At 36.7% G+C, this 15,291-nt stretch overlaps 1 protein-coding gene across 1 annotated transcript in view; it reads right to left on the bottom strand.

Annotated features, from left to right (window-relative positions):
* AFF2 (ALF transcription elongation factor 2) overlaps nucleotides 1-15,291 on the bottom strand; it is an 863,717-nt gene that overhangs the window by 527,782 nt on the left and 320,644 nt on the right. The window lies entirely within an intron of this gene.

Raw genomic sequence — 15,291 nt, 5'->3', positions numbered from 1 at the left:
AATAGAAGTATTTTTGTAATATACTTGTATTAGCTTAAATGTTCCCCGTAAAATGCATTAGTAACAGATGCATATACATATACTGTGCATGCCATGTGACCCTCATTCATCACACCTACTCAGATAGCTGGTGCTAGTTGCTATTTTGACAAGGATGACTTAGTTTGCATCATACAACTGACTCTCTGAGCAGGGGTTGTGTATAAATGCTGATGCACAGAGAATTCACAGTGCATATTCCTCCAAACCGTAAAAAAAACTTTTACTAGAAGCATTTTTCTAGAAATGTATTGCTTCTATTTCAGATCTTGACAAATTTATTAAAAATCTTGAATCCACCACACAAAAAAACTACTTAAGAGCCCGAATTTTCATCGATCCACCCGACAGAAACTAGTAATCAAGGGGTTCAAAGTGTTCCAGAACACTTTTTGCATGTTAACCCCTTGATTGCCAATAACACCATTAAAGCAGTTTCTTAATTCTATTCATCCAGTAGACATAGGTTAAATAATCATTACAAGCTGCATTCTCGGCGATCATTTAACACCCCAGAAAACATGCAGCAGTGATCTGAGTAATGATATGGTTGCTGATCAATTAGGAAAAACTCTTACTCAGTCATTACTATCACAAACAGTCCCAAACACAAGTCTTGACTGCTTCTATTCAAAATGTTCAAGTAACCCCTGCAAATTCTAGTTTACTTCATTTTCTTATGTGTTCTTGTGCTAAAACATAAATGTCAAAACGAATGTAGCAGAGGCACATAGTAACTTACGCCTCAGTTCCATTCTTTACAAAATTCTGGATCAATATTGAAGATAATATCAAGGCAAATCCAACCAAACTTGGTAGTTCCGCAATGTTTGGTCTTTATTTTCCTAACAGAGAAAAGGACTGTCTTCGTTGTTGGCATGAGCATTGCCATCTTGTCATTCCAAGTATGCACAAATTGGTGGCCTATATCATTATTGCTTATCCTAAGTGTATTTTCAGTGGGTCCGTGGGTCTTGAGCAATTATCATCAAGTGCCTTTGAATGTTGAATTTAATTTGTCCATTTTGTTGTTGATATTTACCATGTAAGGGTGATATTAAAAATCTATAATGGTATTTTAGCTTGGATTGTGATTGTTACGATGACAAAAAAGGCACAACGGGAGCCAAAAAACATGATCAACTAGATTGGAATCAACCCTATTTTTTCTTAGAAATGTCTTAGCCTATTTTATGTGAATTTTCTTGACCACAAAAAAACTACTGCAACCTCTATTTAAAAGTGAAACCATAACACATTTCACATTGTCGAAATCAAAATAATAATAATTATCATTATTACAATAATAGATTTAAATGTATGACAACATAACTGCATATATATATTAGAGCTGTGCATTTACTCAGAAACAAATGCAAAAATAACAAAATAATTGTTATTTGTTGCATTAGTTTATAAACAAATGAACAAATCACCATATGGACGATTCAACAAATGTTTGAGCAAACCAATTTTGTTCATTCATTTGTTCATATTCACTCATATGAGAAATACAGTCAGGAGAGATGTCAATCACAAGAGATAAGGAAGTACAAAATTGATTGATTGCTTAAAGGGACATTAAACACTAAGATATTCATATCAAATGTTTAATTGTATGCATTAAAACAACTTAGCAAAATAATTTGTTTATTTTGTTCCCTTTTCCTGAGAAAAGTGCAGAAACAGCTGTAATACATACACACAGTCATTGGTTGCACACTCTAGTGAGCCATTTATAAATGTCCCTAATCTGCCTTAGCAGAAAAAGAAACCTAGGTTACAATATGGCGGCACCCACTGCTTTATGGGCATTAGAATATTTAAAACACTGTCATTTTAAAAAATCAATTATTTATTTAGGGTCAGATTACAAGTGGAGTGCTAATTAATGCTCCTGCTCAAGCGTTAATTGCGCTGGAAGTAAGCTTTTTGCGCACATCGGTTTGCGTTCGTATTATGAGTCTGGTCCAACAAACTGTTAAACCCCTTGACTGCTAGATGATAGTATGAAGCAGATGTTCAACCATCTCTGGCAGTCCAGGGGCTTAAACAGTGTGTTTTCTATCGGCTAGATTATGAGTCTTGCGTTAGGCTTAAAAAGCAGCGTTGGTCCCAACGCTGCTTTTTAATGCCCGCTGGTATTACGAGTCTTGCAGGTACAGGTGTACCACTCACAATGTGGGCCAGACTCGGAAATACCGCAAATCCACTTACGTCAATTGCGTATCCTATATTTTCAATGGGACTTGCATAGCGCCGGTATTACGAGTCTGACAAAAAGTGATCGGTAGACCCTCTCCTGTCAAGACTGGTAATGCATTTTAAAGTCAGTAGTTAAGAGTTTTACACTACAACGCCGTAGCATAAAACTCTTAACTAAAGTGCTAAAAAGTACACTAACACCCATAAACTACCTATTAACCCCTAAACCGAGGCCCTCCCACATCGCAAACACTAAAATACATTTTTAACCCCTAATCTGCTGAACCGGACATCGCCGCCACTATAATAAATATATTAACCCCTAAACCGCTGCACTCCCGCATCGCAAACATTAGTTAAATATTATTAACCCCTAATCTGCCGTCCCTAACATCGCCACCACCTACCTACATTTATTAACCTCTAATCTCCCGCCCCCAACGTCGCCGCCACTATATTAAAGTTATTAACCCCTAAATTTAAGTCTAACCCTAACCCTAACACCCCCTAACTTAAATATAATTTAAATAAATCTAAATAAAATTACTATCATTAACTAAATAATTCCTATCTAAAACTAAATACTTACCTATAAAATAAACCCTAAGCTAGCTACAATATAACTAATAGTTACATTGTATCTATCAGGATTTATTTAGGTTAGGTTTTATTTTACAGGTAAATTTGTCTTTATTTTAACTAGGTAGTTATTAAATAGTTAATAACTATTTAATAACTATTGTACCTAGTTAAAATAAATACAAACTTTGCCTGTAAAATAAAAATAAACCCTAAGATGTAACTATTAGTTATATTGTAGCTAGCTTAGGGTTTATTTTATAGGTAAGTATTTAGTTTTAAAAAGGAATAATTTAGTTAATGATAGTAATTTTATTTAGATTTATTTAAATTATATTTAAGTTAGGGGGGTTAGGGTTAGACTTAGGTTTAGGGGTTAATAACTTTATTACAGTGGTGGCGACATTGTGGGCGGCAGATTAGGGGTTAATAAATGTAGTTAGGTTGCGGCAACATTGGGGGCGGCAGATTAGGAGTTAATAAATATAATGTAGGTTGCGGTGGTGTCCGGAGCGGCAGATTAGGGGTTAATAATATAATGTAGGTGTCGGCGATGTCAGGGCGGCAGATTAGGGGTTAATAAGTGTAAGATTAGGGGTGTTTAGATTCGGGGTTCATGTTAGGGTGTTAGGTGTAAACATAAATTTTATTTCCCCATAGGAATCAATGGGGCTGCGTTAGCGGCATTACGCTGCTTTTTTGCAGGTGTTAGGCTTTTTCCAGCCGGCTCTCCCCCATTGATTCCTATGGGGAAATCGTGCACGAGCACGTTTAGCCAGCTCACCACTAACGTAAGCAGCGCTGGTATTGAGGTGAGATGTGGAGCTAAATTTTGCTCTTCGCTCACTTTTCTGTGGTTAACGCCAGGTTTCTAAAAACCCGTAATACCAGCGCTGTCTGTAAGTGAGCGGTGAGCATAAACTGCTCGTTAGCACCGCACAGCTTCTAACGCCAAACTCGTAATCTAGCCGTATATGTTTTAATTATCTTTTTTTAGTTTATTTTGCAATAAAATTTAACATTTCCTGTTTAGCCTTAGTGTATATACTTACATACATATATATATATATATATATATATATATATATATACTTACATACACACACACATATATAATATATATATGAATGTGTATATATATATATATATATATATATTTGTGTACATATACATATGTGTGTGTATATATATATATATATATATATATATATATATATATATATATAAATATACATACCTTTCTCCCAGCCCCGGGATATATGCTGTGTGTCAAGTATTTTTAGGGAGGACGCGTGGCAACCCTAGGCCTAACTGACCCAAAAGTGCAAGTGATTCTTGTCATCTTGACACTCAGTTACTTTATTACATGTAGTAGGCTGTAATCTAACACTGCCGCATGTCACTTTACCTCTTTACTTGTATTTTTTCAAGCTGTAGAATTTGTTTATTTCATACTATTTTTCTCATACAGTATTATTAAATTTAATATTAACGGAATCCTTAGATTTCTGTAAAATAAAATCCTTCATTCTTTGTGATTTTTATTTTATGTTCTGTAACTATTGTTTGTATTAACTGAACAATTCTTTTAATTTTTTTAATTGTTAAATGTAAGTTTGGGTTAAAATGTGTTGCATATTCTGCTTTTCATGTCTAATATAAACACACACTGTACATACACACACATCATATGTATATGGTTTACTCATCAGCACATATAGAGGCCCATTTATCAAGCCCCATATAGAGCTTGAGGGCCGGTGTTTCTGGCGAGGCTTCACAAGTTAAAGACCGCTGCTCCATTACCCTGTCCGCCTGCTCTGATGAGGCAGACAGGAATCACCACAATACAACCCGATTTTGTACGATCGGGTTGATTGACACCTCCCTGCTGGCGGCCCATTGGCCGTGAGTCTGCAGGGGGCGCCGTTGCAATGCTGAATACGGAGAGCGTATTGCTCTCCGCATTCAGCGATGTCTGTCGGACCTGATCCGCACTGTCGCCCATTTACAGAGATATAGATTAGAAGGTTATTGCTGATTATATCCTTAAAGGGACAGTCTACACCCCACCATAAATTTTACTAACCTATTCAAAGACATCAAAGAAGCATCCTGCACCGGGTCCATCCTACAGCTGCCTGAAGGTAGTAGCAAAAAAGTTTAATAACGCTTCCTTTGTAAGCAGTTGAAAATGGCTGTCAGGCTCCACCCACCTCTTACATTAAGTTTGGTATGTTCATCTGTAACCAATCTTGGTCGACTCGTAAATCATTTTTCATGCTCGCACACGCAGACTTGCACATGCGTAGTTAATACATTGCAGTGTTGCTGACTAATCCTTCCTCAGTTTTGTAACCTATCATTTTCGTTCCGGAACAGTTAATTATTTAGCACAACTCGGCATAGAGCTATATTTACATAATGGTTTGTGTTAAAAATGTCTCAGAAAAATATATCTAGTATGTTTTTATTAATATTAACATATTGTTTTTAATAAATGTATGTTTGTTATCAATAACTTATCATCAGCCTTCGTGTCAGGCTTTCCCATACATTTTCCATGAATACTTATATGTTCTCCTGTGAGTGAGCACTTCCAGTTCTCATATCTTTCCGCTAAACCCTTTACCTCTCTCTTTCCACCAGTGTCTGTCTGTGTGCTGAAGTCTCTTATCCCCTCCTCTGTTTGTCCACCAGTGGCTGCCTGCTAGTATCTCCTGCTTCCTCATATTATCGGGGCTGCGCATTCATATTGTCAGAGACTTAGAGATATATACACATTTTTTGTGTTATTTGTCCCTGAAGAGCGCTGCTATCTAATATGTGATGATAAAACACACGTTTTATCATCACATACAGCACACACTGTGCAGGGAAGTGAGGAGACAGGAGAGCAGCTGCACATTCACTCAGTATGCGCTTCACATCTGTAGCTGATTGTTTTTTCTACACTCCCTTCTATGTGATTTACTCTGCAGTGCTGCACCCTCTTCCCTCCCGGCAGTGTGATCCTCCCCTAGCTTCTCCCTCTTCAGGAGAGGGAGCTGCCACGTGTAGTAACAGGAGCTATAACATTTACTAATACAGGACAAGTAAGTTAAAATAATTTGGCTTTTTGTGCACTTTATAAATGCAGTGACTAAACTGTAAAATGAGGGGGTGGGAACTGAGCTTTCCTTGGAAATCTAAAACTTATCAGGGCTCTAAATAGCACTGATAAAAAATCAAGCAAAAGATTGTTGACTGAAACTTCTAAAAGTAAAAACAGACTTCAGAAAGTTCTTAGCAGCATGAGTCAGCATAAACAGCCAGAGATCGGCACACAGTGCTGCTGAAAGTTCCTGCAGAAAGGCATCTTCACCTCTAAGCTCCCAGAGTGTGCTGTCTGGCACAGTGTATTTGCAGCCCTCTCCAGCAGGCAAAGGGTTAAAATAGCTGTATTAGGAAGCAGATGAACTGAGTGGAGCTTCACCAAAAACAGTAAGTTTTAACTTCAGTTACTGCTCCTGGTCATTTTGTCTCCTGTGTACAAATTGCAGAGCTCCTGGCATATAAATGATTAAATTATGCAAAACCTGAATTTCGTTGCTCTGACATATTTAAAAGGGAGTGAGTAGTAGTAATTCATATCTTTATTAGACCTTGTAATTTTTGTTGTCTTGTGAATTTAATTGCAATATTTTCTATCTGGTATTGAAGTAAAAACATATTCTAGATGCCTAGGAACCTATTATAGACATTGTCAGCTATCAAAATACAACTATGTCCCAATTTTCCTATTCATATTTAATATTATGAATAATAACAGCCATTTGAAATGTACTTGTTAACCTTATTTGTGACTAATGGCTAACCAATATGAAGGTTCAGATTGGTTTTGTTTCAGTAAGATTTATTTTAAAGGCTATTTCTACCACATATTAGTTACCCATTAGGAACAAATAAAGTTAACAAGTAAATTTCAAAAGGCTTTTATAATTCATAATATTTATAGGAAAATTAGGACATCGTTGTATTTTGATAGCTGAAAATATCTATAATAGGTTCCTAGGCATCTTTTTTTATTATTAAATTGAACAATCTTAAACTTTATAACTGAACTCTCATTTATGATGCTAGGAATAATTTTCACATATCTCAAGCCTCAAATACCTTTACATTGACCCACTGAACAAGAAGCAGTTTGATTCAGATACTTTTGGTTGTCAACCTCTTCTCTCATTAATTGTATACACTACCTATCCACTTGAAAATAAAATGAGAAATGTACATACTGTATGTGACATATGTTAAAGATGTTTTATGTACTTTTTTCTTTTTTTTTTTAACACATTTGCAGTTTTGAAACCCATTATCAAAACTGGTGCACTCTTAATTTTACTTTAGTGTAAAACTGGTGCCAGCTAAAAGCAAGGTAAAATTCTAATTACTGTACAAATTTAGTATATCTTCCAAAGCTATCAGTCTGCTATCTTTGGTAGTATTACTCTGGGCTTGTGTTACCCTGTAGGTGCTTATTACATCAGTATTGAACAAATTGCAGTTGCAAAGCCCTTGTTTTAATTAACACATAAACCATAGCACACAGCATGCACCACATACTAACCAGCACTAACTGTCACACCTGTGTAATAAGTGTTTTTCAGATTGGTGTTTGAATGCAGAGTTGGTATGTTTTGTATGCTAGCAAGAATGGTGTGAGTGCCTGTAGCATGCGTGTCAGTTAGCAGGGTGTGTGTGCCTGTAGCATGCATGTGTCAATGAGCAGGGTGTGTGTGCCTGTAGCGTGCGTGTGTCAGTGAGCAGGGTGTGTGTGCCTGTAGTTTGTGTGTGTCAGTGCCTGTAGTATGCATGCCAGTGAGCAGAGTGTGTGCCTGTAGTATGGAGCAGGGTGTGTGTGCCTGTAGTATGTGTGTCAGTGAGCAGGGTGTGTGCCTGTAGTATGTGTGTCAGTGAGCTGGCTGTGTGTGTCAGCTAGCAGGGTGCCTGTAGTGTGTGCGTTTATCAGCATGTAGGGTGTGCATGTGTACATGCAGTGAGCAGGGTGCATGTGCATACAGTGTATGATTCTGTTTGTCTATGGCTCACTAACTCTAGAGCCACCTCTGTATGTCTTGTCAAGTTGAGACTCTCAAGGGGAAGAACATACATCAGGCATTTAAAAAATACACACACACACAAAGCAGGAGTAATAAAAACCTGCTCACAGTATGTTTGGAGAGAAAAAAAAAAGTATCTATTTCCATAAACTAATGAGTGCTGAGCTCCTAACCTCGTTATATATTCCAGTGCTTACATCTCTTTCTTACAACTTTTTCATGAGTGATATTAAACTTTCAAGAGATATATAAAAAATACATATTTTAAATTATTATATAACGCTTTTGAAAGTTGATTATTGCTCTTGAAAAATACTGCTGCACATATATATATATATAGTCAAAAAGAAGAAAACAAATAAGTCAACTTTACCCAGCAACCCCATTTTAAGTAGTCTCTCTTCCCCTAGTATTACAACGCAACAAATATTCACTCTGTAATTAGGGCAAATAAACCACCAGAACTTACAATAGTGATCCCTGTGCAAAAGACAAGTTACAAAAATATATGTGTTTAACAGCATTTGATTAATAACCATCAGGCAAGAATTCCTAAATTAAAACTCAATTGTTGAAGTCACTGGTTTCTAATTTGTATCAATCTGAATCATGCAAAACAGTTTTGTATGAAAAAGAGATACTCAGTTGCCATATGCTGCTTTTATCATAATCATTGCTTTTATCACAATATCTTTAGTGAGATCCTATTTTTGATATAGATGTTCCTTTGCACTTGATAATGAGGGGAAGTTAGACTCCATGTATTTTAATTTTTATTTGCTTAAAGGGACACTAAACACAATTTTTTTTATTTTGTGATTCAGATAGAGCATGCAATTTTAAGCAACTTTCTAATTTACTCCTATTATCAAATTTTCTTCGTTCTTTTGCTATCTTTATTTGAAAAAGAAGGCATCTAAGCTAAGGAGCCAGCAAATTTTTGGTTCAGACCATGGACAGTACTTGTTTATTTGTGCAGTCCAATCAGCAAGGACAACCCAGGTTGTTCACCAAAAATGGGTCGGCATCTAAACTTACATTCTTGCTTTTTGCATAAAGATACCAAGAGATTGAAGAAAAATTGATAATAGGAGTAAATTAGAAAGTTGCTTAAAATTGCATGCTCTATCTGAATCACAAAAGAACATTTTTGGGTTCAGTGTCCCGAATAAACTGCCACCCATGATAAATGCAAACTGGACAAGAAAGAACTGGTGGGAGGAGCTTGGCTGCCATTTAAGGCTTCTATCAAACTAAACGTTTTAAAAAAATTACAGCTACTGCTTTCAATCAGATGTACAATGCACCCAGTGCAGGACAGTTTTATTATGATTTAACAGGTAAGTAAAACTTATCCTAAGGTGTAGACTGTCACTTTAAATAATAAATCACCAACCTACAGATAAGCTTCTGAATCAGTTTCTTTATGCAGACATGTTATGGTGGGAAACGGGAGCTTTTAGAACTGAGGAGGACAGCCTGGAAAGGGAGGTGGAGGAGGGGGGAATTAAAATGAAAGGGCTGACAGTATATTAGATGGTAGATGTATACTGGTTTTACATATCCATATGCTGTTAATATTTTATGTTGTGTCTTGCACTTCAAACTGCATGTATTGTCTTTACAGTTGTGACTTCCTTTCTATATTTACCTTATCAGTGTAGATATTATTTATCCCAGTGATGCAACACTGAAGTCTGCCTTTAAAAAAATGTCATAGTTTTTGTAGCCATAGCTTGTGGAACCTTGCAATTTTCCCAGAGTAAAGCAACTTTTTCTTATACGTTACATTCTCCTATCCTGAATTTATCCTACTGATACTGAGCGCCTCCAATGTGTGCATGAAAGTGTATCTATCTGTGTGTGTGTGTGTGTGTGTGTGTAAGTGTATATGCTACAGGATTTATTACTGCAGTTGTTTCAACCACTTACACATTGTTTTCTTTTTTCTAATCTATTAATTGTTCTTGCATATGCTTCCAAATAATGCATTTTTATGTTTATTTTATAATTATTATATACTAATGTATGTGTGTGTGTGTGTATATATATATATATATATATATATATATATATCTTCAAAAAAATAAGAGACAATTGCAAAATGATCAGTTTCTCTGGTTTTATTATTTATAGGTATGCGTTTGACTCAAATTAACATTTTTGTTTTATTATATAAACTACTGACAACATTTTTCCCAAATATCCAAACAAAATTATTGTCATAGAGGATTTATTTGCAGCAAATGACAACTGGTCAAAATAACAAAATTATGTAGTGTTTTAAGACCTTCATATTCATATTGCAATGAAAACAAGTTAAATTTTTAAACAACACAATACAAATGTTTTAAAGTGAAGGCAAACTTTGATGAATGAAAGCCCGTTTTTTTAAAATACTATTAAAAACAGGGGCACTTTCATTCATCAAAGTTTACAAAGCAGCCGTTTTGATTAAAATCTTACCTCTCTTCTTTGCACAGCCAGAGCAGCTTTCCCCACCCTGAAATACTCTCTTCACACGTCATCAATGACTAATCCAGCTTCCTCCAATCACGGCATGGCCTCAGGCAATGACTACCCTGGGGGGAAAGCCGTGATTGGAGGAAGCTGGATTAGTCATTGATGACGTGTGAACAGAGGATCTCCGGGTGGAGGAAGCTGCTCTGGCTGTGCAAAGAAGAGAGGTAAGTTTTTAATCAAAACGTCTGCTTTGTAAACTTTGATGAATGAAAGTGCCCCTGTTTTTAATAGTATTTTTAAAAAACGGTCTCTCATTCATCAAAGTTTACCTTCACTTTAACTTAGCAAAAGTTCAGAAATCAGTATTTGGTGGAATAACCCTGATTATCAGTCACAGCTTTCATGTGTCTTGGCTTGCTCTCCACCTGTCTTTTACATTGCTGTGGTTGCTTTATGTTACTCCTGGCGCAAAACTACAAGCAGCTCAGCTTTGTTTGATGGCTTGTGACCATCCATCTTCCTTTTGATGTGGTTCAGGTCTGGAGATTGGGCTGGCCGTGACAGGGTCTTATTCTGGTGGTCCTCTATCCACACTTTGATTGACCTAGCTGTATGGCCATTCTGTGAAGAATATCCAAGTGTTATGTGTGTGCTCTGGGCTCTAATTTGGGTATATAGCTTGCATGATGGGACCTCAAAGAGACTATGTATATGGTATCAGGTCTTATTAGGCACAGAGCCGGCATAAAGTGGTCTGCAAGCATCAGACATTGAATATGAGTTTTTATTAAGGCATTTAACAGCATCAAAGGGGGCTGCTAAGTCCATTTGTCTGTTCAGAAGTATTATTTTGTACATATCACTGGCATGAAATAGCTGTGTATCTGACCTGATCTTTTATTTGGGCATTTAGGTAAACTGACATCTCATTTGGATGTATATTTTATATAAATAGTTCTACAGGTGTATGAATACAGATGCAACAGGATGTATGTGATCTAAGCTATTACTTGCACTTATAGCTAGAAAAATATTCCTACTACTACTAGTTCTACTAGTTTAAAAGTGCTGTACCTGGGGGGCTAGGCCACTGGATTATAATTGCACCCTGAGCCAAAAATTGCAAGTTCTCCACTGAGCAGGAGGATTGCATAACAGCCAGAAAGATAGAGATGAGGAGGGGGACTGGAGTTTCATATTTTTGTAAAGTAAGGATCTAAGGAAGCTTCTGACTGTTTTGTGTGTATATGTGTATATATATATATATATATATATATATATATATATATATATATATATATATATACACACACACACTAATTAATAAGCAAGATAAATTGCAAATGACATTTACAAATCTACAGTATTTAGTTGTAAGGATAGTTTGAAACTAAGGTTTGCAAATGACATACAAAGGGATAAATTACCTGCACACAAAAACAACACAGACTAGCTGATAAGTGAGCTTAGTACACCTCCTAGTCTAAATGACAAGCTCTGGCTTATTCTCCTCTCACAAAACTAAAAGGAGTGATCATGAGTTGTAACTACAGAAAAACAAGCAACATATTACCAATGGACAGTAGCCACAGGCTCACAGCACTGCAGCACCCTTCATGTAATAGATAGCCATGAGCACTGAGCACAATCAAATTGCTACTGCTGGCACAACTATACATGAAATGTGGGGGAGATGCATAGCTGTGTCTGCGTGCAGAGATAGGGAAATTAGGAAAAACATTTTTTTTTAAATAAAATCCATAAGTAATGAGGATTTAAGAGTCCTTAGATTTTATAATTGAAGAAAATAAAAAAAAATTACCACAAGAATATAAAGATTATTTATATGATAATCACTTACAGTAAAAAAAATTCACAAGTAAAAAGCAAACAGAGCTGCCACTAGACAGCCACAATAACTATCAACTATAATAGAACTGATGCCGGTCCGCCTACAATAAATGTCCCCTGCATTTCTAGCTGAGGCAAAAAAAACTGAACATGTACAATTTGAAATAGCTAACTGAAAAATGGTAAACGTGCACTGCTAAACTGTCACACAAGACAAGGGCTAGTTAGAGAAGAAGAAAGCAGTGGGTGGAGCTTGGTGGCCATTTTCAGTTGCTAACAAACGATGATTATTTAAAAGTTTCATGTACTACTTAGAAGCTTATAAATGTTGAAACCATTGCAAGATACTTGTTTGGTATGTAACAATAAGTAGTAAAGAATAAATACTGGGTCTAGACTGTCCCTTTAATAAAACAGCTGGTCAAGCAGTTAAATTGGATCTTGGGCTTAAATCCCACATGGAATTGGTAGGGTTTATAGATCAAGCAATTGTTATTTGCTATTGATATCTAAGAAAGTTTCTATGGAGCTTGATGCCCCTTGTTTCCGGTGAGCTGTGATTGGAGGAAATGGCTTGGAACGACCGGGGGAAGCTGGAGCGGCTGTCAAGATTAAAAGGTAAGTATTTTTTCACAACATGAGTGAAATGTAAATTTTGATGAATTAAAGTGCCCCTGTTTTAATCGAATTTTTAAAAACTGGGAACTATAGCATCACAATTTACATTCATTTTAAGGCTCGCCGGAAACAGAAGTTATGAAGCAGCGGTCTAAAGAACAGGACAGAAATCAACATGATCGAATACAACATGATCGAATACAATTCTATTGGCTGATCGGAACAGCCAATAGATTGCGAGCTCAATCTGATTGGCTGATTGAATCAGCCAATCGGATTGAACTTGAATCTGATTGGCTGATTCCATCAGCCAATCAGAATATTCCTACCTTAATTCCGATTGGCTGATAGAATCCTATCAGCCAATCGGAATTCGAGGGACGCCATCTTGGATGACGTCCCTTAAAGGAACCGTCATTCGTCGTTAATCCGTCGGGCCAGCAGGATGTTCCGCGTCGGAGGTCTGCAAGATGGATCCGGAAGAAAGAAGATTGAAGATGCCGTTGATAGAAGACTTCATCCGGATCATGGACCTCTTCAGCTCCCGCTTGGATGAAGACTTCATCGGGATCATGGACCTCTTCAGCCCCCCGTTTGGGCTTGGATCAGGACATCGGAGGAGCTCTTCAGGATGGATCGGTGAACCTGGTATGGTGAAGATAAGGTAGGAAGATCTTCAGGGGCTTAGTGTTAGGTTTATTTAAGGGGGGTTTGGGTTAGATTAGGGGTATGTGGGTGGTGGGTTGTAATGTTGGGGGGGGGGTATTGTATGTTTTTTTTACAGGCAAAAGAGCTGTATTTCTTGGGGCATGCCCCGCAAAGGGCCCTGTTCAGGGCTGGTAAGGTAAAAGAGCTTTGAACTTGAGTTATTTAGAATAGGGTAGGGCATTTTTTTTATTTTGGGGGGCTTTGTTATTTTATTAGGGGGCTTAGAGTAGGTGTAATTAGTTTAAAATTGTTGTAATATTTTTCTTATGTTTGTAAATATTTTTTTATTTTTTGTAACTTAGTTCTTTTTTATTTTTTGTACTTTAGCAAGTTTATTTAATTGTATTTATTTGTAGGAATTGTATTTAATTAATTTATTGATAGTGTAGTGTTAGGTTAATTGTAGGTAGTTTATTTAATTAATTTATTGATAGAATAGTGTTAGGTTTAATTGTAACTTAGGTTAGGATTTCTTTTACAGGTAAATTTGTAATTATTTTAACTAATTTAGCTATTGTACCTGGTTAAAATAAATACAAAGTTACCTGTAAAATAAATATTAATCCTAAAATAGCTATAATATAATTATAATTTATATTGTAGCTATATTAGGATTTATTTTACAGGTAAGTATTTAGCTTTAATTAGGAGTAATTTATTTAATAAGAGTTAATTAATTTCGTTAGATTAAAATTATATTTAATTTAGGGAGAATATATTTATATTTAACTTATGGGAGAATCGTGCACGAGCACGTTTTTGAGGCTGGCCGCGTCCGTAAGCAACTCTGGTATCGAGAGTTGAAGCTGTATTAAAAAGGCTCTACGCTCCTTTTTTGGAGCCTAACGCAGCCTTTATGTGGACTCTCAATACCAGAGTTATTTTTATGGTGCGGCCAGAAAAAAGCCGGCGTTAGTTTTTCGGGTCTTTACCGACAAAACTCCAAATCTAGCCGTTAGTTAATATACTTTTTACCTCTGTGATTACCTTGTATATAAAGTCTATGCAGACTGCCCCCTTATCTCATTTCTTTTTACAGTTTTGCATTTTAGCCAATCAGTGTTAGTGTTAGGGTTAGACTTAGCTTTAGGGGTTAATACATTTATTAGAATAGCGGTGAGCTCCGGTCGGCAGATTAGGGGTTAATAATTGAAGTTAGGTGTTGGTGATGTTAGGGAGAGCAGATTAGGGGTTAATACTATTTATTATAGGGTTAGGGAGGCGGATTAGGGGTTAATAACTTTATTATAGTAGCACTCAGGTCCGGTCGGCAGATTAGGGGTTAATAAGTGTAGAAAGGTGGAGGCGACGTTGTGGGGGGCAGATTAGGGGTCAATAAATATAATATAGGGGTCGGCGATGTTAGGGCAGCAGATTAGGGGTACATAGGGATAATGTAAGTAGCAGCGGTTTACGGAGCGGCAGATTAGGGGTTAATAATAATATGCAGGGGTCGGCGATAGCGGGGGCGGCAGATTAGGGGTTAATAAGTGTAAGGTTAGGGGTGTTTAGACTCGGGGTACATGTTAGGGTGTTAGGTGCAGACGTAGGAAGTGTTACCGCATAGCAAACAATGGGGCTGCGTTAGGAGCTGAACGCGGCTTTTTTGCAGGTGTTAGGTTTTTTTTCAGCTCAAACAGCCCCATTGTTTCCTATGGGAGAATCGTGCACAAGCACGTTTTTGAGGCTGGCCGCGTCCGTAAGCAACACTGGTATCGAGAGTTGA

The sequence above is a fragment of the Bombina bombina genome, chromosome 1 (assembly GCF_027579735.1).
Source record: "Bombina bombina isolate aBomBom1 chromosome 1, aBomBom1.pri, whole genome shotgun sequence".
Lineage (NCBI taxonomy): Eukaryota > Metazoa > Chordata > Amphibia > Anura > Bombinatoridae > Bombina > Bombina bombina.
Note: the sequence above shows the minus strand (reverse complement) of the source record. Positions and strands in the feature narration are given on the sequence as shown.